Genomic DNA, 21372 nt, shown 5'->3' on the forward strand with positions numbered 1-21372 from the left:
GGGTATGATGTCGATTTTACAGAGGAAGAAATGGAGGCACAGAGAAGTTAAAGAACTCACCAAAGACCTTCCAGCCAGTAAGTGGCTGAACCAGAATCTGAACCTAGATCTTTAGCTCTAAAGCATGTTCTACAGCTTCTATCGGCCTTCCCACGAGAAAGATAACAGGAGGTAAAGGGTACATTTTCCTTCCTCATTTTACCCCACCCTCACTTTGTCTATAGGAGAAGAAAAACTTGTACGTTGACTTAATTAGCCTTTCAAATAAAATCACTTACCCTCTTGAATCCAGCAGTTATCCACTCCTCCCCATTTCAAAAAAAATTGTTGGGTACAGTATTTATCTCAGAGATGACATGTCCAAATAGTTTGGCTTTACACCTTACAATCCCTTTAGCTCTTGGTTTGGGGCCTAAATTCCCTTTACGACAGAATCAATTGCACATGCCTGTATGTATTGTGTGTGTGTGTTTTTTTTTTTTTTCCCATCAGAAGTTTTAAAGAAGAAAATGGTGGGAAAATAAAGTAAAATGTTCACTTCTACAGTCTGCTGTTATGTATCTAGAGGCACCTCTTCAGGTTAAAAATAGGTTTTACATGGCAGACAGCTCAGTAAAATAAAAGTTGATCATATAAACTACAGACCACAATTTTAAAACACAAATGATTTTGCTTACCGGAGAAGAAACTTTCCAAAGAGAATGCTTAGTTATTTGGAATTTAGAAAAAAAAAAAAAAGGAATGAATACAATATGTTTGCATTTATCCAGTTTGCTCTTTGAAAAAAATAGACGCTGCTGTACTTCGGGCACTGAACAAGGCAAACCTTGACTTGGTGGAGATGTTACCTGTGGACCAGACTGAGGTCTGGTTTCTAAAAGGTCATGCTCTGGCTTCAGAAACCTCACTGGCCCCTGTGCCATCACCCTTGCATTCCTTACGACACACTGTGCTGTGGACAACCCATTTCCTTAACAGCTATTTCTCATGTCTGTTTGCAACCTAGGGCATGGGAATTTGAGGCAATTTGAGGGAATAAGAACACAGATGTTCTTACTATTGCTTAAAAATATGAAACAAAAAATGTTTACACTCATATAACAACTGGACATAAAGTTTAGAAAACAGAAGGAAGAAAAACCTAACATACTCTCACCATCCTCAGTCAAACTCCTGCCATTGTTGTTTTTCCCTTTCTTCCTGGCCTGTGTGTGCACACATCGTCTATAGGGAAAAACAGGGATGTGTCTACAATTCCCTGTGCTGCAGATCTTGAGACAAAGTAGTCATGCAAAGGTGGTTTATTTGAGGAGTACAGACAATACCACTGGGAGCATGGGGAATCCATACAGTGAAGGAGAGAAGCCAAGAAAGAGCACCCTTATCAAGCAATAGAAGCTTAATCCCCAAGGAAATTTGGGAACACAATGCTAAACATGCAGCTCAAAGGGGTACTGGAGGTAGGGTACTTGTACATCGACTACCCATGGCCACTGCTTAAGGACTGGTGTGGGGTGGAAAAGAGGAGGTAATCTCAACTGTGTGTATGTCCATAATTGGGGGTGCTTGGGGAAGAGCTCCCCAATTCAGAGATGTTCAGCCTGGTGGCTGGAAATTGGTTAGAATAACTGAAAACCCTTAAGAGACATGGGTGGACCCAGAGTGTCTCCTCTATGGCTTTGTTCATTTGACATTCATTATGACACTTACCTAGACCTCCTTGTTGCTACAGTCTTATACCCTTATGAGATTAGTTTCCACATAACATTTCATAATGGAATCATAGTCTACTCCTCTGATAGAGGATATTTACATTGCTTCAAAATGGAACAGGGGAGGGACTTCCCTGGGGGTCTCTGGCAGTCCAGTAGTTAAGATGCTGAGTTTCCAGTGTAGAGGGCATGAGTTCCATCCTTGGTCAGGGAACTAAGATCCCATGTGCAGTGCAGCAAAAAAAAAAAAAAAAAAAAAAAGGAAGAAAGAAAAGAAAAACGGAACAAGTGAGTTGGCAACAAGTAGCTAACTTATTTCTGTCCAAGCTCTCAAAGCTGAAGCTGTGTACCAGGGGAAATATGTGTTCTTAAAGAAACTGAAATTTCTCTGGTCAAACAAGCCAAGTAGAATACCTCAGATGAAGACAGCTGAGAGAATCACGACCAAGTAGCCCAGTGGCACATGCTCTAAATCGGATGTACTGTTATTTAGTGACTCTTTAATTTTTGGTGTTCTTATGATAGCTGTACTTTGTTCTTTAAGTTGTCTAAGGTCTATAAATTTCGTATATGAACACAATGTACGGGGGCCGTGATAGTTGGGAAACACAAGCTATTAAATCATCTGGTACCAGCAAGCAACACTAAAACGAGAGACCTAAATTTGGCTGTGGTTGGCCCCCAAGTAGATGCACCATCTTGGGGCAGCCACGCGTATCTCAGTGTCTCAGTGGCAAATACTGTCCGAAGCTTCTCCTATAGTCATTACCACCCTCCCCCTTCTTTACCAGCACTACTCTGATTTTCTGTAGATACCAGGTGGAGAGGCCCTGTTCTTGGGGTAAGCAGTCCTGACACAACCCCAGGGGAAAGTCCTGATTGGCTGGAGCCACCTCTAGTAATTCATTTCTCCTCAGCCACATTCTCACTTCCCCAGCTTCCTCTGAAGTTAGAAAAGTGATGGTCATTCAGTCATGTCTGACATTTTGCGACCCCATGGATCCTCTGTTCATGGGACCTCCTAGGCAAGAATACTGGAGAGGGTTGCCATTCCCTTCTCCAGGGGATCTTCCCAACCCAGGGATTGAACCCATGTCTCCTGCATTGTAGGCAGATTCTCTACCATCTGAGTCATGGGGGAAATTAGGAAAAGGCCAAGTTAAAAAAAAAAAATTAAATCACACATGACGTAACATTTTCCATATGCCCCTCTTTAAGTACTTCATGTATATTTCAACATTTAATTCTCACAACCACCCTGGGGCTAAGCATACTATTACCATCCCATTTACCAAGGAGGAAACTGTGCCCCAGAGAAGCCAAGTGAATTTCCCAGGATCACATGACTGGTAAGTCTTGGAGCAAAGACTTACTCTGGCTCATTTCCAAGATCAGTGCCCCTTTGTCATATGAGGAATATCCAGGTTTGTCTTCAGGTAACCAGGAGTCCATCCAGATATCTACCTAATTAGCAAAGGCTGTCCTGTGGAGACACTGGCTTCCTGCACCACCTTCCTCACCACTGAGAAGTCCCACAGGAGTCTCACCTCCCAGCTTTGAAGGATCAAAATTCGTAGTTTCTCGTAGAGGCCTCACAACTGATTATGAAGATCAAAGTCATATTATTGAAAGGGAGGAATGCTTAATCCTCTTTCCCCCACTCTATTAAGGTTAGGTTGTGTGGGTTAGACTGCTGGCAGAACTGCCTTCTCTCTAGTTCTTCCCTCTGTCTCACAGGAAATTACAAGTGTATGTGTGCACTCACATGCACACATACAGAGACACACACACACACACTGGGCACCCTTATCAGTGGTGCTTCAGGACACTCTTCTTCTCCATGCTCTTTCCTCAACTTCGTACTTGGAGAAACTTCCTCAAACCTCATCTCAACCTGCTCTCAGATCTTGAGGTCACCGACTTGTACTTTTTCTTCAGGTTTTCGGTTGACTCTCACTTGTTGGTCCATGACGGACCACAATCCTTCATGTGAGAAGGATGGGGTCTTTTTAAAGAGTCCTTATTTTCTGTCTTAGCAGCTGGCTGACACCACTCCCAAGTCCACAGGGTCTTTAGGTCCCAGTTACCTTGACCCCGACCTCCAGAGGAGCAACTTTGGTTGGAGCATCAAAGACTCAGGCAGTAACTTTAACTATCGGTTGTCAACAACATGAGGCTTTCCAGCAAGCACCGGTCATTCTTCATCCTAGGTCCGGGTCATCAAACCATGGTCCTGGAGGATAAGACTTGAGGTTATATTTAAAGAACCATCCTTGATTCCCTTTGATAAGAGTGGCCAGAACACTGGTTATAGGAAAACATTGTCTTGGAGTTCAAATTGCAGAAGGCTGTATTACAGAAACTGTAACCCTTCAGCTTAATCTGCCCAGGACACAGCCAAGAGCATTCAGAGAATAAGTTCAGGAAGAAGCCCTAAGAGTCATCACGAATTCACGAAGAACAAATCAGGCCAGGCTGACCTTGCGTTCACTCTTGAGAGGACTGGTAAATGAGGAAAGCAAGTCTTTAGCCTCACCCCCAATACTATCAGTGGAAGGAGGGTGGTAGAGGTATAAATTGACCCCCAGGGGTTAGACATATACTCAGTCTATATTAACCTGTTCTCTGCCTCTTGAAATATAAAAGAGAAAACTTTAAACTGGGCAATTGTTACATCTGAATACTTGGAGGGCTGTTTGTGTAGAAAAGGATTAGATTTCCAAGGGCAGAACCAGGAGCAGTGTGTGCAAACTGCAGGGAGGCAGTCCTGTGCACCGCACGGGGGAAAAACCAGCACACGCTTAGAGCAGAGCTTCTTAAACTGAGTCATGCATAGACCCTAATACAGAAAAGAACATTCTTCAAATCCCCAGGGTTTACAAGTATTTTTTTATAATGTCTCTCTTCTTTTTTATTGAAGTGTAGTTGATTTACAATGTTAGTTTCAGATGTACAACATAGTACATCTGTTGTACATCTGAGAAAGGATAGGCTGATATTTGATAAAAAAAATTTGATATTTTTATAGATTATACTCCATTTAGTTATTACAAAAGAAGGGGCTGTGCTTGTGGGTTAGATCACTGGCAGAACTAAAACAATTCTCTGTGCTGTACAATGTATTCTTGTTGTTTATCTACTTTATATGTAGTAGTTTGTATCTCTTAATCTCATACCCTTATCTTGCCCTTTCCTCCCCTCTCTTTCCCCATTAGTAACCACTAGTTCACTCTCTGTATTTGTGAGTCTATTTCTGTTTGGGTATATACATTTACTTTTTAGTTTCCACATATAAGCCATAACATAGAGTACTTGCCTTTCCCTGACTTATTTCACTAAACATTATACTCTCTAGCTCCATTCACATTGTTGCAAATGGCAGAATTTCATTCTCTTTTTAAATGGTTACGTAACATTTCATTGTAGATACAAACATACCATGTCTTCTTCATTCATCTGTTGATGGAAACTTAGGTTGCTTCTGTATCTTGGCTACTATAAACAGTGCTGCTATGAACACTGGGGAGCATATATCTTTTCAAATTAAGTGTTTTCATTTTCTTTAGGTATATACCCAGGAATGAAATCGCTGGATCATACAGTAGTTCTATTTGTTTTTGAGGAACTCCCTTACTATCTTCCCTAGTGGCTGCACCAATTTACATTCCCACCAACAGTATACAAATGTTCCTGTTTCTCCAGATTCTTGCCAATGTTTGTTATTTGCACTCTTTTTGATGATAGATACTCTGACAGGTGTGAGGTGGTATCTTATTGTGGTTTTGATTTGCATTTCCCTGGTGACCGGCGATATTGAGCATTTTTTCATGTGGCTGTTGGCCATTTGTATGTCTTCTTTGGAAAAACATTTATACAGGTCTTCTGCCTGCTTTTTAATTGGGTTGTTTTTTTGATATTGAGTTGGATGAGGTGTTCATATATTTTTGATATTAACCTCTTAACAGTCATAGCACTTGCAGGTATTTTCTCTATGAAAGCTAAAGTCACTCAGTCGTGTCCAACTCTGTGACCCCATGGACTATACGGTCCATGGAATTCTCCAGGCCACAACACTGGAGTGGATAGCCTTTCCCTTCTCCAGGGGATCTTTCCAATCCAGGGATCAAACCCAGGTCTCCCACATTGCAGGCAGATTCTTTATCAGCTGAGCAACAGGGAAGTCCAAGAATATTGGAGTTGGTAGCCTATCCTTTTGGAGAAGGCAATGGCACCCCACTCCAGTACTCTTGCCTGGAAAATCCCATGAACGGAGGAGCCTGGTAGGCTGCAGTCCATGGGGTTGCGAAGAGTTGGGAACGACTGAGCGACTTCACTTGCACTTTTCACTTTAATGCATTGGAGAAGGAAATGGCAACCCACTCCAGTGTTCTTGCCTGGAGAATCCCAGGGACAGAGGAGCCTGGTGGACTGCCATCTATGGGGTCACACAGAGTCGGACATGACTGAAGCGACTTAGCAGCAGCAGCAGCAGCCTATCAGTTCTCCAGCAGATCTTCCCGACCCAGGAATTGAAGCAGCATCTCCTGCATTGCATGCGGATTCTTCACCGGTTGAGCCACCAGAAAAGCTATTTTCTCTATAGCATTTCTTAATTATGGGCATACAACTAGGTTTAAGTTATACTTACAGTTAAACAAATTTACAAATTAAATTAATGAACTACATTTACAAATGTATAAATTAAATGCAAAAAAACTACAATGTCAACAATATTGAAATATCCTTATTTTAATATGAGAGATGATGTTGTTTGCTGAAAAAATCACCCTTCAGGACATGAATATGGTACTAATAATGGTTTTTATCTTGGAGGTGTAGGCCACTGCATAATTTGCAATGACTCAAACAAAACGTATTTCTTTTTCTGAACCACAGACAAACCTCCGTTAGTGAGGCATGCTGTCACTTTTCTTCACTAAAATTAACGACACTTGTTGCCTGTTCAGTCCAGGTCTGTTCTTTACTTATTAGTCCCAAAGAAAGTTGAACTAGTCTCATAAAACATAAACAGAAGTACTACTGAAAATATCTCTGGTGGTCCTCAGGTAAAAAGTGATCCTTGAATTTGTCAAACACCCTAGGCTTCAAGGAGGGATGGATTGGGAGTCTGGGATTAGCAGATGCAAACTATTATATGTAGAACAGATAAACAACAAGGTCCTACTGTATAGCACAGGGAACTACAGTCAATATCCTATGATAAACCCAATGGAAAAGAATATGAAAAAAATGTGTATATACGTATGCTGCTGCTGCTGCTAAGTCGCTTCAATTGTGTCCGACTCTGTGCGACCCCATAGACGGCAGCCCATCAGGCTCCGCCGTCCCTGGGATTCTCCAGGCAAGAACACTGGAGTGGGTTGCCATTTCCTTCTCCAATGCATGAAAATGGAAAGGGAAAGTGAAGTCGCTCAGTCGTGTCCAACTCTTAGTCATCCCACGGACTGCAGCCTACCAGGCTCCTCCGTCCATGGGATTTTCCAGGTAGGAGTACTGGAGTGGGGTGCCATTGCCTTCTCCGTATGTATGTATAACTGAATCATATCACTGTAGAGCAGAAATTAACGCACTGTAAATCAACTATACCTCAATAAAATAAATTTAAAAACAAAACCTCTAGAATGTATAACACAAAGAACAAACCCTAGTACAAAGTATGGACTTTAATTAATAATAATGCACTAATGTTGGCTCAACAAATGTGCTACACTAATGTAAGATATTAGTCATATGCAAACTGAAGGTGGAGGAGTCGGGGGTATAAGGTATGTCTATACTTTTCACTCAATTTCCCTGTAAACCTAAAACTGATCATAAACAGAAAGTTTACTAAGTAGAAAAAAATGGTCACTGTAGCATGTTTACATATTCATTCTCTTTCAGTTGTTGCCTAAATGAAAAGACAAAAATTTGCACATCTCATTTAGAATTCATAGCCCTCCAAAAATGTTTGCATGTTCCAGGCTCCTCACCATGGTTCAAGAAGTGCTAAAATCAGGGGTTCGGGAATGGAGTGGGGTATTCTGAAAAGCCGTTAGAACTCTTTCTTCAAAGTGTCCCAGAAAATGTCTTGAAGGTTGTCTTTCAAAGATGTTCTTCTGGGGATATTAGTTTTTGGAGAGAGGTTAGAACACATGATCTCTAATTCCAAGATTATATAATTTTAGTTTTTATGAAGATGTAACCCTCAATTAATTTGCTTTTAGTTCTATTTTTCACAGACTGCAGTGGCCCAATGCCAGAACAATAATGTGCTTGAACTTCTGGCTTTCTTTCTCCTAATTCCCACAAGCCTGTCCAAATAGCAACAATTTCATCTAGGCCAACCAATTGTCAATTTTTGGTCCTGGGAAAGAATAACTAATAAACCCCACTTCATTCCAGCAAACCCAGATCACATTCCTTTCTGATGGCTTATCGCATTCCACTCTGAGCTGAGTTCCATAGTTCTAGCTGCACTTGACATCTTTGGGCAATGCTCTTCCTAACTTTTCTCTTAGAGAAACCCTAGAAAACCTTTATATTAGTTATTCCCTATGGAAAATATTTCCTTCCAGAAATCTGAGGCTAGATTTATAGAGGACTCCTGTAATTCTAAACATAAACACGTTATTGAATTCACATGTGTACTTCTTTGTTTAGTTTTAGCAAACAGCAATGGCACATTAGAAGCTGGAACATCTTGGGCATTGAGAAAGTAAAAAAAACCTGCAAAGTGTTCACTGGCTCTGAATATTGAATTTTTTCAACTGGGGTAGAATAGTTTTCCATTTGAAAGTAAGTAAGAGGGATCCTAGTCATAAGCATGGGTGTCCAAGGGAGGAGTAGACACCCACGATTTCTGGCTCCCGTCTATCTCTCTCTCCTGTCGCATTACATCAGACTGCTCACACTTCTGATGTGACTTCCACCAAGGATGGCTGGCTGAGGCACGGCTTTTCAATGCCACCTACCGTCTGCCCCAAGAACTGCATTAGCATCTCAGACGTCCTGGTCCGGAATCCATGATGGATTCAACCCTCCCAATTGCAGGAAGAGATGTATTGGAATAAAAAGAAAGAATAAAATGGAAGAGGAAGTGAACAGTCAAAGATTCTGGGGAATAAGCCTGAAAAATGAGGCGGCAAGGAAAACCTGTCTCTATTTTGATATTTCCAAAAGGGAACCCTTATTTATAAAAGGTTACAATCAAACTCAAATAGGGGTGAGTGATGTTTCCAGTGTAGTAAGATCTAGTAATTACTCTCAAGTTGAATTAAAAGCAGTCATTTGATAACCTACCCATTGAAGGATGAAAAACATCCTTCTTTTAATATTGCTATCCCAGTGTGTTCCCTGTCTGAAAGCTATCACAAAGTATTTTTGAACACAGTAACAAGTTAAAAGAAAGACAAAACATGCCTCCCTAAAGTGTTGAGACTCTTCTTTTTTCACTTGAGTGGTAATTATTTTTTCTCATACTTTCACCAGTTTCAGGAAAGGGTGGGTTAGAGTCAGGGGCTTCCTGAAACTTTTCAGAACAAAAATTCTAATTCAGTGTGTTCAGAGGGGCCCCGTGAGAATCGTGTTTTGGAACATACCGACCCCATGTGGTATTATCTTTGCCAACTTTGCAGTTTCGTGTGAGATTTATTTTTAATCTTTAACAAAGCATGCCTGTGTTTATCTTAACTTACGAAAAAAGTGTAATCGTTTAAAACAAAACTTTTAAAAATAATTAAATATACAATGAATGCTGAAACATAAAAGTCAGACAGAATGTTACCTTAACAAGAAAGAGCTTCCTAAAGATCAAAGGATTGTTGTTTGTTTTATTTGCTTAAGTAACCAGTACTTTCACTTTAAGGGATTCAGTGGCTATTTGAAGGAGGCTAGGAGGTCTCCATTGCCCAACCCCCACCAAGATAAAGGCTTCCCACCCCGCACATTGAGAGCTGGGAACTTTACTTATTGACACTAAAAATATATTCTTCGTGTTTAGAATGGAATGCTGAGATTTGATTGAAGACAGTACATGAATCAAGTGAATGGCACTTGGGGGGCATGTCTTTGAATCTTATTTAGTGGTTTTGGGGAAAGACCATCTTTTGAGCTTGCCTTCTGTGTGCGTGTGGCCGTATGTCATCATTATAGCACTGAGCAGGTACTTTATGACCATCATGGAATGAGTGCTTCCGAGTGCAATGCACCTCTTATATTGTTGATTTTAATGCTAGCTTCAATAAAGGAGGGAAGAAATGGGCTTTAGAACATGTCTTTTTTTCCTCTAAGTACCTTCAGATTTGGGCTTTCCGTCAGTGATACTAGCTAAGTCATTTGTGGACTGACATGTGAGAACAGGATGAGATGGAAATACATTCTCAGTTCACTTGGTGGTGGCCTGTAAGAGGTGGGTTTGTGTAATGGTGGTTCCTCCTTCTATGAGGCCTCTGTCATCAGCCAAAGCAACCTTAGATGGTGCAATATCCAGTTGTTCCCAGTCTGCTATCAGGTGAGCACTATAAATGCTGCATAAATACCACTTAAAGAGAAATGATAGTTCATTTGTCTCCTATGTGTCCCCTCCAAACAGTTTCAAAATCTTTGCTACTTTTTATGAAAACTTTCAACCAATACTTATTTTGCATGTGGCTAGATTGTGATTTCTGGGGTTTTTTAAAGGGCACTGTGGCTGAATTTTCTACCCAGGAAGTATAGCAAAATGCTGAGCTTGAGCTCTAGAACCTGACAAACTGATTTTGTCACTGACTTATGACAGTCAGTGCAGTGAAGGTTTCTAAGTCTTAATTTGCTCATTTGCAAAATGGCAATTATTAATAATGTTTAACTTGAAAGGTTTGAACACAGGTAGAGGTCTCAACACAGGGTCTGGCATTATGTGGGAACTGTTTTAAGGAAGGATATGTATCCAAGACCCTAAATCAATTACCAGAAGCCAAGTCAAAGGTTGAGGGAATCTCACACCATCTTTTTTTTATTTTTGCTTTTTGGCCACGCCATTCAGTCAACCAGGGATCAAACCCACACCTGTTGCAGTGGAAGAAGAGTCTTAACCACTGGATCGCCAGGGAAGTTCCCCACACCACCCCTCTTTTCACCTTGGTTCCTTTCTGCTACCATCTCACAGAACGATCTGGAGGTTCTTCTCAGTAGGATGTTCCTCAGCAGGCAGTACACAGGCTCATGCTGTGAGGGTGGAAGGAAGAAGGTCCTGAAGCAAAGACAGTGACCCTGACAAATGCAGACAGGACAGAATATTCATGCTGAAGAGGGTTTTTTGGTTGTTGTTGGTTCAATCATTCTTCAGAACCCTACACAGGGCTGAATTTAATTGCAGTGTGCAACAACTATCCCAGGACTCCAGGAAATCTTACAGAAAACAAATCCTCTCACGGTTGGGAGAGCCATAATGCAAATATTCCAAACATCAGATACTCCCCAAATCATGGTTTAGGAATGCACTGAATCAGCAACTTACTTTGTTTTGCTTAGTTTACTTTAATGGGCAGCAGTATGGCAGAATGGTGAAGTGAGGAAGCGCGGTTGTTACAGTTTTAAAAATTATTTCATGGTATTGTTACCAACAATTGCTTGATTGTTGGTTGACACCTAATAGCTACAAACCCATCAGAACTGGAAAGGTAGATCATATGTATGAGAGATAATAAAAGCAAGTTTTAAAAGTACTGAAGACAGGGCAGGGGGCTAGTACTTTTAAAAGGGAAAAAATAAGACTCATTATTTGGGGTAGGCTAATTGTTATGTCAGGTTTCCAAGAGAGTTGTTTTGGTTTGCAGAAAGACTTGAGCTTGGATCCTATCAAATAAAGGCTTTTATTTAAGTTTCCAAATGACTGAATAAGTGATTTTCTAAATCCTTCATTTCATCCACAGTATGACAAACATGAATACTTGGACTGAGTCCACGGTGCTTTTCCTAATGTTGATCTCACAGCTCTTCAATTCTGGATTCAGAGAAGTTCTAGCCTAAGTGTGGCTGACTCAATGAAGTTAGATGGCTCTGTGGGCCCTGCCGTATCTCTGCTGGAATGTTTTTATAGTCACATCCTCAACTGCAAAATTACTGATGAGTAGACACTTGTAGCCCCAATCCCGTAACTCTACCACAAAAATAGAATTCAGACTCTTTCAATATAAACATTATCTAGAGAAAACTATATCTAGGTCTTCCCTGACAAGTTACATGATTCAGTGCTTTGTTTCTATAAACTAAAGTTAGAAACTCAAGAGTGACTCACTTTTCTTTTTTGCATGCATCTAAGTGAACAAGGAAGTCACACTGCTTCTGGTGTTGCTTTCTTTACAAGGAAAAAAAAAAAAACTTGCTCCTTCTCGAGCATCCTTTTTAGGTCAGCAATTTTGAAGTGCAGGACTTATTGGTGTCCAAGCGGAAAGGGCTGATGCTCTGATTTATCGCGACTCCCTCCGAGTGGAGTTCTTCCATGGCTGGAGAAAGGAAAACATTTGTTGTACTAATACTGAATGTGCTTCCTGTGTAAAATAACCTTTAACTCTGTGGAGATCCCCCATTTTAATAACTGGGATATAGTAGAAATAGAAGGAAATCCAAATGCCCCAGTAGCAGCCACTCTCCTCCCCGGTAGGTCAGGCTGCAACCCTCTGAGGGACAGAAATGGTTGCCTGGGAAGCATTCAAGGCTTCTCTTTCTCCTATTTTAAGGTATGACCATTTTGATTGTTTAAAAATGTGTGTGACATTCTGACCCTTTAAGGAGCCTGGGCTATATCAATCAGGGGGAATGAGGTGGGTAGACTGGGGAAGTCTGGCATTTACACATTTGTTGTGGGGATGGGAGGGACTCTTGTCAACTGGAGAACCAGCTCTCGAACCCACGCCAGACTGCAGCTTCTTGCATCTCCCTATCTTCATGATACAGATATGACTGAGTCTACTCAGTCTACCTCAGTTCTACTGTTCAGGGCGACTGCTCTGAGCACTGAAACGATTCTTCCTACATAGAACCTGAAATGGGATTCCCTACACTGAATGAGGTGAAAATGGGAATAATCAACTAAAGAAACAAGCTTTTCAAGCATATTTGAGTTTTTGCAGTGAAGTTGTTCTTTAGTTGCTAAGTTGTCTGACTCTTTGCAACCCCATGGACTATAGCTCACCAGGCTCCTCTGTCCATGGAAATTCCCAGGCAAGAATACCGGAGTGGATTGCTTCTAGATTTCCTTCTCCAGAGGATCTTCCCAGACCAGGGATCGAACCTGCATCTCCTGCACTTGCAGGCAGATTTTTTAACACTGAGCCACCAGGGAAGCCCTTTGTAGTACAGTAGAGCCCAGCTCTTTGGGAGCTGTGAGAAAATGTCTATGTGATAGGGAAGAGAGGTTAAACACACACTTTCGGAGCTTCCCCAGATTATAGGCTCTGTGTGTCCTGTGCAGCACAAGATCACGTTCTGTCCCAGAAAGCTACACCTGAATAATGCAGTCAGCATTCTTAGAATGCATTTAGCAGTGGATGAATAGGAGCGCTTTCCACGGGTCAATCAATGGTGTCTCTGCTTCTGGCTGGCTTGCAGATTGCTCCTTCTTAAAATATGTCTTTTTAAAAGACAGTTGAGCTGGTTGGAAGACAGAAGAGTAAAGAGAATCAGCTGTTTTGATCTCTCTATCATTCTCTATCTCACTCTCTCCTTCCTCTTCTTTCCTGCTTACACTTGCAATTCCTTCAGGCCAGATCTTCTGATTAACCTTGATTTTCATTTCTTTTGCCTTCTCCTTCCTAAGAATGAATGATATATCTCAAACATAATGACTCAAGAAGCATGTATGTCTCATATGTCTTTGACTGCATTTCTGGTTCCTAAGAATTAACTTAGGAACCAGAGTTCAGTTCAGTTCAGTTGCTCAGTCATGTCTGACCCTTTGCAACCTTACGGTAGGCAGCATGCCAGGCTTCCCTTGTGGTACTTGTCCAGCTAAGTCTGACAAGCTATGGCGTAGTAGAAGAAACACTGTCTGGTACTTTTAGTAGGTATTTGATGTTAGTTTGTCTTTTTAAAAATTGATCTGTAGGTCGGCTACAGGTTTTTGATTAAAAATAAAATTCTTAAATCAAATTTATCAATATTTTCTAAGACAGACAGACTTCTTCACACACGTGATTCAATATGACCAGTAGTTGTTTGAAATGGTACCGAGCACTTACTCTGTTACAGTGCTTGTTGCACTTCACAGAGAAATAAAGGATCATGTTTCTATTAAGATTAATTTTGGATGCAACTGAGTACCTGACTAAAGAATAAACATTAAGCAAAAAGGCAATTATTTTCTTCCTATACATGGAGCCTGGTGGTGGTAGTGATTTAGTGACCAAGTTGTGTCTGACTCCTGCATCCCCATGGACTGTAGCCTGCCAGGCTCTTCTGTCCATGGGATTTCCCAGGCAAGAATACTGTAGTGGGTTGCCATTTCCTTCTCCAGGTATGAAGCCTAGAAGTAGGCAATTCAGTGCTCGGTGAGGTTATTAAGGACTTAGATTCTTTCTCTTCTACTTCTCCATTCTCATGTTTGTAATCTCATGATTTCAAGATGATTCTCACAGGACCACCTCTCTTAACTGTGTTCAAATGAGGTGGTGGCTGAGGAAGGAAGGACAGGTCAGGTAAATATGACTTTTTTTAGGAGTGCCGTCCCTGTTTGAGCAAACTCCAGGAGACCGTGAAGGACAGGGAATCCCAGCATGCTGCAGTCCATGAGGCTGCAAAGAGTTGGACATGACTTAGTGACTGAACAACGACAACAACTCCCGTTTTATCACAGAAATATGCCCAACAAATTCAAGACATGATAAATAAGAAAGCACATTCATACCAAGGTACTTTGTGGTCAAAGATAAAGAAAAAAAATCTTAAAAGCAGTCAGAGGGAGAAACAGATTATTCACAGAGGAAAAACAGACTTTGGGCACATTTAACAAGAGCAACATGGATTTCAGAAAGCACTGGAATAGTACCTTCAAAATGCAGAGAGAAAGTAACTGACATTTTCTATAACCAACAAACTATCTTTCAAGAATGATGGCGGAATAAAAACATTTTTCAACAGACTACAAAATGAGTGTTAACTATCACTCAGAGAAACTTCTACAGGATATACTTTAGGATGAAGAAAACTCATAGCAGAAAGAAGGTGAGAGATCTTCAACAGTGAAGAAAATGATGAATACATGGATAAATCTATAAAATCACTGTGTTAAATAACAATGACACCTTAATTATAGGGTTTGGAAATAATATAGAATCAAAATGCTAGTAGAAAAAAAATGGCATATAAGTAGGAAGCAGGTAATAGGAATAAGGCATTCTAAGGTCTGTACTTTGTTCAAGAGGGTAAAACACTAACTGAAGACATTAAATTACACATTTGATTAGTTACACACCTTAATAAATTACACATACACACTATGTACATTAAAATTCTAGGACATCCCACAAAATATTAAAAAAAGGTAGTAAGTGCTGAACTAATAAAAGGAAAAAACAGAGTTAAGAGAAAAAATTTAAAAATGAAGCTTAATCTAAGAAAAATTCAAGGAGATTTTAAAAAATATAGAAAAAGTAAGAGTTAACAGAATTCATAACATAAGATAGCAGAGATGGAATACAAGCTGAAAGACTTCTACAGTGTTCCTAAAGTAAGACAAAAGCTCCCAAAAGATGGTGAATGAGATTTACAGACGAAAAAGCTGAAAAAGAGAAGGCGAGGCACACGTGCAAACAAGTGCAACAATGTGCTACAGCTGCAGTCAAGCAAGTATGTGAATGTCATGGGGCACAAAGGATCCCTTCTGCCCGAAGCGGGGAGAATGGGGCGGTGGAGCAAGTCAGGCAAGACTTCACAGAGGAGGTGATGCTGACCTGAGATGGTGCAACAGAGCATGCCAGAAAGAGGGGAGAGCAAGAATAAAAGTGCAGGGGCATGAAAGCAATGACATTTTCAGAGAATTCCAAGTAATTTAATATGACTGAAGCAAAGGATTTAAGAATGAGGTTAGCAGTCAGATCACAGAAGGCCTGTTTGCCATTGGACAGAGTCTGGAATTAATCCTGGAGGCCAGGAATGAGAAGCAAGTGAAGTGCTTTGAGGAGGGAAGTCAGAGATTTGAATTTTAGGACACAAAACGTCTTTGACAGCAGCAGAGAAGATGGTCTGGAATAAGGCAAGGAGTTCTTGTGGCTCAGGCAATGGGTAATTATTTTTTAACCACGATACCCTATTTCTCATGAGATTTCACTGTGGTATTTGAGAAATAATACTTTCCTTTCTCACTGACATAAAGACGTCTTAAGTAGAATGATAAACAGGTCTTTTTTTTCCCCTCTAATGTGTAAACTTAGTTGTACACTCTAATAAATGGAGTGAGCCTGAATAGCCTTTGGCATCAATCCCAGAGACTAAAACAGTGAGAAAACAACAAAACATGGGACATAATATCTATCCATAAATCCAATTGTATGGTTAGGTCTATGGCGCATTTTAAGAGTTATGATTTCCCTGGCAAAGTACCAAAAAAACGTACCTTCAAAAATTACTCAGAACAGCCACTTGGCATCCAACCACACTGTCAGAATGAAAAATGTTGAGTAAAGAGCCTACGTGTAATTCCCCATTCTCGAAGAAGTAAAGGAAGGGTGTTTTCTAAGGCTTCAGAATGACATATTTTATTAAATAATAACATGGGTCATGAAAAAAGCCAAGAGGAAACTTCCCAGCTCACGTAGAAAATGGAGTCACTCTTATTTTCTTTAAAACGATAAACATATTCTGTCTTATAAGAGAATGTCTCAGAGCCAATGTGTTCACAGTGGTTAACTCTGTTCTCTATTCCCTTTTTCCCCCTTATATTGTTTTCTAATTTTCTACAATGAGCATGCATTGCTTCTAGAAGGAAAGAGTCAAATAAACCAGTCATACAATCAGAGTGACTTAGGCTGTCTTTTTCAGCTTTTAGATTCTAAATCAGCTTTTAGATTCCAAATAAGATTAATATAAACTGCTTCTGAGATAATCTTCTAGTGTGCTTTGAATATATGCAAATTTTCTCTCAAATTTTTGTCCTTAGGGAGTAAATTTTCCAATTTTCAAAAATATTAAAACATCCCCTCTCAGTTATTCATGACAGTGGAGGGGAACACTGACACTACTATCCAAAAACAGCATCTAAACAGAAAACATTAGGCATATGGGCATAATATATCAGGCTTTGTAAGGCACTGTACAATGTTTGTTGGCAGATATATCTTCTGAATTAAAATTTTTAGTTACTATTAAAATGATTCTATGCTCCTACATGTAGACTGGCAAATGAAAGGTAAAAGAAATGGGTCTAAAATTTAAAATTCTTTGCATATAACCTACCAGCTGTACGCTCCACAGGCAAATGAATAGACTCCCCATGCTGAAAATATAAACCGTTTCCTAAAAATACAGACCCAGGGTTTCGCAGATGGCTCAGAGGTAAAGAATCTGCCTGCAACACAGGAGACACGGGTTCGATTCCTGGCTCAGAAGATCCCCTGGAGGAGGGCATGGCAACCCACTCCAGTATTCTTGCCTGGCAAACCGCATGGACAGAGGAGGCTGCTGGGCTACAGTCCACGGGGTCGCCAAGAGTCAGACACGACTGAGTGACTGAGCACACATACACCCAAGGTAAAAATTCAAAAAGTATAGGGGAACTTCCTTGGTGGTCCAGTGGTTGGGACTTTGTGCCTCCGATGCAGGGGGCACAGGTTTGATCCTTGGTCAGGGAGCTAAGATCCCACGTGCCTCACAACACAGCCAGAACAAACAAACCACACGTACCTGAGACAGGGCTGTGAAAGCAAGGAAAATGGAATGCAAACTTCAGTTGTGGAAGTTTGCATTTCACCTGGACTCCAAAGAGTCCACTCTAGTATTATCAAAACCCAGCTTTTCATAAGCAGAGGACACTCTTTAAAAGTAGCTCTAACTGAAATCATAGCAAAATATTTCAGAAGAAATATGAAACACCCACCTTTGAGGGTTAAAGAGAAGGGTCTGTCAAGTAAACTTGATGTAACATACTCCTTCATCTCTTTAACACTTACAAAGGGACTTGCAAAGAAAGATGTGTAAATAGGATTTATCTTAAATTAAGCACACTGAACCTTTCCCAACACTGTCAGAATTCAGACAGTTTAAAGAGGAGATGGAGGTACTCTTTATAATCTGGAGGTTATTTTATGGTCCTCTGAAACATAGTAACTTTCTTCTTAGTTGAAATTTGTACCACCCTTGCCAATTGCAGGGGAGCAATTTCTGAAATTTATACTTAATACAACAGTTCTAAGTTTACCTTAGATGTTTACCAAGGGAAACATCTAATGTTTACCAAGGGAACATTTCATGCAAAGATGGGCACAATAAAGGACAGAAATGGTATGGACCTAACAGAAGCAGAAGATATTAAGAAGAGGTGGCAAGAATACACAGAACTATACAAAAAAGATCTTCACAACTCAGATAATCACGATGGTGTGATCACTCACCTACAGGCAGACATCCTGGAATGCAAAGTCAAGTGGGCCTTAGGAAGCATCACTATGTACAAAGCTAGTGAAGGTGATGGAATTCCAGTTGAGCTATTTCAAATCCTAAAAGATGATGCTATCAAAGTGCTGCACTCACTATGCCAGCAAATTTGGAAAACTCAGCAGTGGCCACAGGACTGGAAAAGGTCACTTTTCATTTCAATCTCTAAGAAAGGCAATGCCAAAGAATGCTCAAACTACCGCACAATTGCACTCATCTCAGACACTAGTAAAGTAATGCTCAAAATTCTCCAAGCCAGGCTTCAACAGTGTGTGAACCGTGAATTTCCAGATGTTCAAGCTGGATTTAGAAAAGGCAGAGGAAACAGAGATCAAATTGCCAACATCCATTGGATCATCGAAAGAGCAAGAGAGTTCCAGAAATACCTCTACTTCTGCTTTATTGACTATGCCAAAGCCTTTGACGGTATGGACTGCAACGACCTCTGGAAAATTCTTAAAGAGATGGGAATACCAGACCACCTGACCTGCCTCCTGAGAAATGTGTATGCAGGTCAGGAAGCAACAGTTAGAACTGGACATGGAACAACAGACTTGTTCCAAATTGGGAAAGGAGTACATCAAGGCTGTATACTGTCACTCTGCCTATTTAACTTATATGTAGAATACATCATGAGAAACGCTGAGCTGGATGAAGCAAAGCTGGAATCAAGATTGCCAGGAGAAGTATCAATAACCTCAGATATAGAGATGACACCACCCTTATGGCAGAAAGTGAAGAACTAAAGAGCCTCTTGATGAAAGTGAAAGAGAGTGAAAAAGCTGGCTTAAAACTCAACATTCAGAAAACTAAGATCATGGCATCTGGTCCCATCACTTCATGGCAAATAGGTGGGGAAACAATGGAAACAGTGACAGACTTTATTTTTGGGGGCTCCAAAATCTGCAGATGGTAACTGCAGCCATGAAATTAAAAGATGCTTGCTCCTTGGAAGGAAAGTTATGACCAACCTAGACAGCATATTAAAAAGTAGACACATTACTTTGCCAATAAAGGTCCATGTAGTCAAAGGTATGGTTTTGCCAGTAGTCATGTATGGATGTGAGAATTGGACAATAAAGAAAGCTGAGTGCTGAAGAATTGATGCTTTTGAACCGTGGTATTGGAGAAGACTTTTAAGAGTCCCTTGGATTGCAAGGAGATAAAACCAGTCCATCCTATTCATCGGAAGGACTGATGCTGAAGCTGAAACTCCAATCCTTTGGCCACGTGATGCAAAGAGCTGACTCATTTGAAAAGACCCTGATGCTGGGAAAGATTGAGGGCAGGAGAAGGGGACGACAGAGGATGAGATGGTTGGATGGCATCACCGACTCAATGGACATGAGTTTAAGTAAACTTCGGGAGTTGGTGATGGACAGGAAGGCCTGGCGTGCTGTGGTCCATGGGGTCCCAAAGAGTCGGACACGACTGAGCGACTGAACTGAAGTTTTACCTACCTTGAAGAGAATATGTTTTAGCTTTTTCCATGAATTGCTTTCCCTCCTTTCTCTCTCAGACAACGAAGAGCTCACTCTTCTACCTTAAATGCTGAGGGAAAACATCGCTACGCCAAGCCTTGCACCAGCCTCTCTCCAAATCCCCCCATTCTGATTTTAAAGCTCAAAAGAATCCACCTGGCTGAGAAGTGTCTAGAGAGGCTGGGAAGGAAAAAGGCTAAGCAGGTCCAGCCAGAATTTGCAGCTGGAGGCGATGAGAAGGCTGGGGACAACACACACATACACACACACACTCACACACACTGTGGCTCCTGATGTCAGCTGATGTCAGAATTGTAGAGACTGTGGTAGGATGGCAGTTTTTGTTGAGGACAGTCCTGAGGGAAGGGGCGTAATTGGAACCAGACAAGGATTTAGGGTCTTGGCTTATAGTGCTGAGCTTTCAGGTTGGGCTCCGGGCGCGGAAGGGTGCTTCTGGAAACTTCTCCAAACCTACTTCCGGCCTACTTCCCAACCCTATTAGTCAGTCTTATCTCTTAGGCACAAGTATCCATTTATGCATTCCTCCCCTCCACTTTTCATTTAATAAACATTAGTGGGTGCGTTCTACAATGCAGATACGATAATTTGTAAGACATGGCCGCTGATTGTAGGAGTCTGTGGGAAACAGTCTGGGTGCTAGAGATTATGGTCAAGTGTGTTTAGGCTGCGTAATGGCAGAAAGGAGAGAAACTGACATTTCTATACAGGTACTCCTCTGCTATTGTGGCCCTGAAAACATGCAACCAAACTTTCCTGGTCCGCTGCAACCAAGACTTCCTGGTACCTTTTACTCTGCTCCAAGTTATCTGCACATCTTAGCGCTGGCTGAAACCTAGCTTTCTCACAAATGATGCCACTGTCCTCAAAAGCTGATCCAGTGGTGTCTGCTCTTTCTTCCACTTGCCACAAGAGAACCCAAGAATACTGGAGTGGGTAGCCTCTCTCTTCTCCGGCGGATCTTCCCGACCCAGAAATTGAACCGGGGTCTCCTGCATTGCAGGCGAATTTTTTAAAGCTGAGCTACCAGGGAAGCCCCAATAAAAGCCCTCAATTATACTTAACTTAGCTGTCACCCTGGCCACCGCCAAGAGCTCCTCTACTGCTGTAGCGCAGGACCCACATCAGCCGGTTCATTTCTCTATTTCTAGCCTCGGCCCAGGGTTCTAAACAGGACGCCGTCGATACGTGATTTAAATTAGAAAAGAAGCAAAAGAAACTGGGAAAACCTTTGGGTTCAAGGCTTGCTGTAAGCTAATCACTCATCCCACCTGGGCCTTGCTTATCCTTATGGAAAAAAATGTCATATTTACCTCAGAGATTTTGTACTGACGGGGCGACGCACCTGGCAAAGCACACTGCCCCTCCCCCGGCGGTCGGGGTTGCTGACGAGGAGAGCAGAGGCCCGAGCCCCCCCTCCCCAACCTCCGCCAGCCCACATCCCTCACAGCGCCCTTGGCCCCAGGTCCCTCGGGACCTCAAGCGTGGGAGCCCCGGCCCTGCGCGGCTCCCTCCCGGCGCCCCGCGCCCCC

The 21372-nt window shown here is 41.5% G+C and overlaps 2 long non-coding RNA genes across 2 annotated transcripts; both read right to left on the minus strand.

Annotated features, from left to right (window-relative positions):
• Positions 1 to 308: 308 nt before the first annotated feature.
• LOC123328998 lies at positions 309 to 4108 on the minus strand. The gene is made up of 2 exons (XR_006544080.2): positions 3086 to 4108; positions 309 to 1926 (listed from the first exon to the last, which is right to left on the minus strand). It is a non-coding gene; the product is annotated as an uncharacterized LOC123328998 (long non-coding RNA).
• A 6557-nt stretch (positions 4109 to 10665) lies between these two features.
• On the minus strand, positions 10666 to 21369 carry LOC102410728. Its single transcript, XR_003102726.3, has 3 exons — positions 21154 to 21369; positions 11992 to 12199; positions 10666 to 10964 (listed from the first exon to the last, which is right to left on the minus strand). It is a non-coding gene; the product is annotated as an uncharacterized LOC102410728 (long non-coding RNA).
• Positions 21370 to 21372: the final 3 nt, after the last annotated feature.

Source organism: Bubalus bubalis, chromosome 13 (assembly GCF_019923935.1).
Source record: "Bubalus bubalis isolate 160015118507 breed Murrah chromosome 13, NDDB_SH_1, whole genome shotgun sequence".
NCBI classification, from domain to species: domain Eukaryota; kingdom Metazoa; phylum Chordata; class Mammalia; order Artiodactyla; family Bovidae; genus Bubalus; species Bubalus bubalis.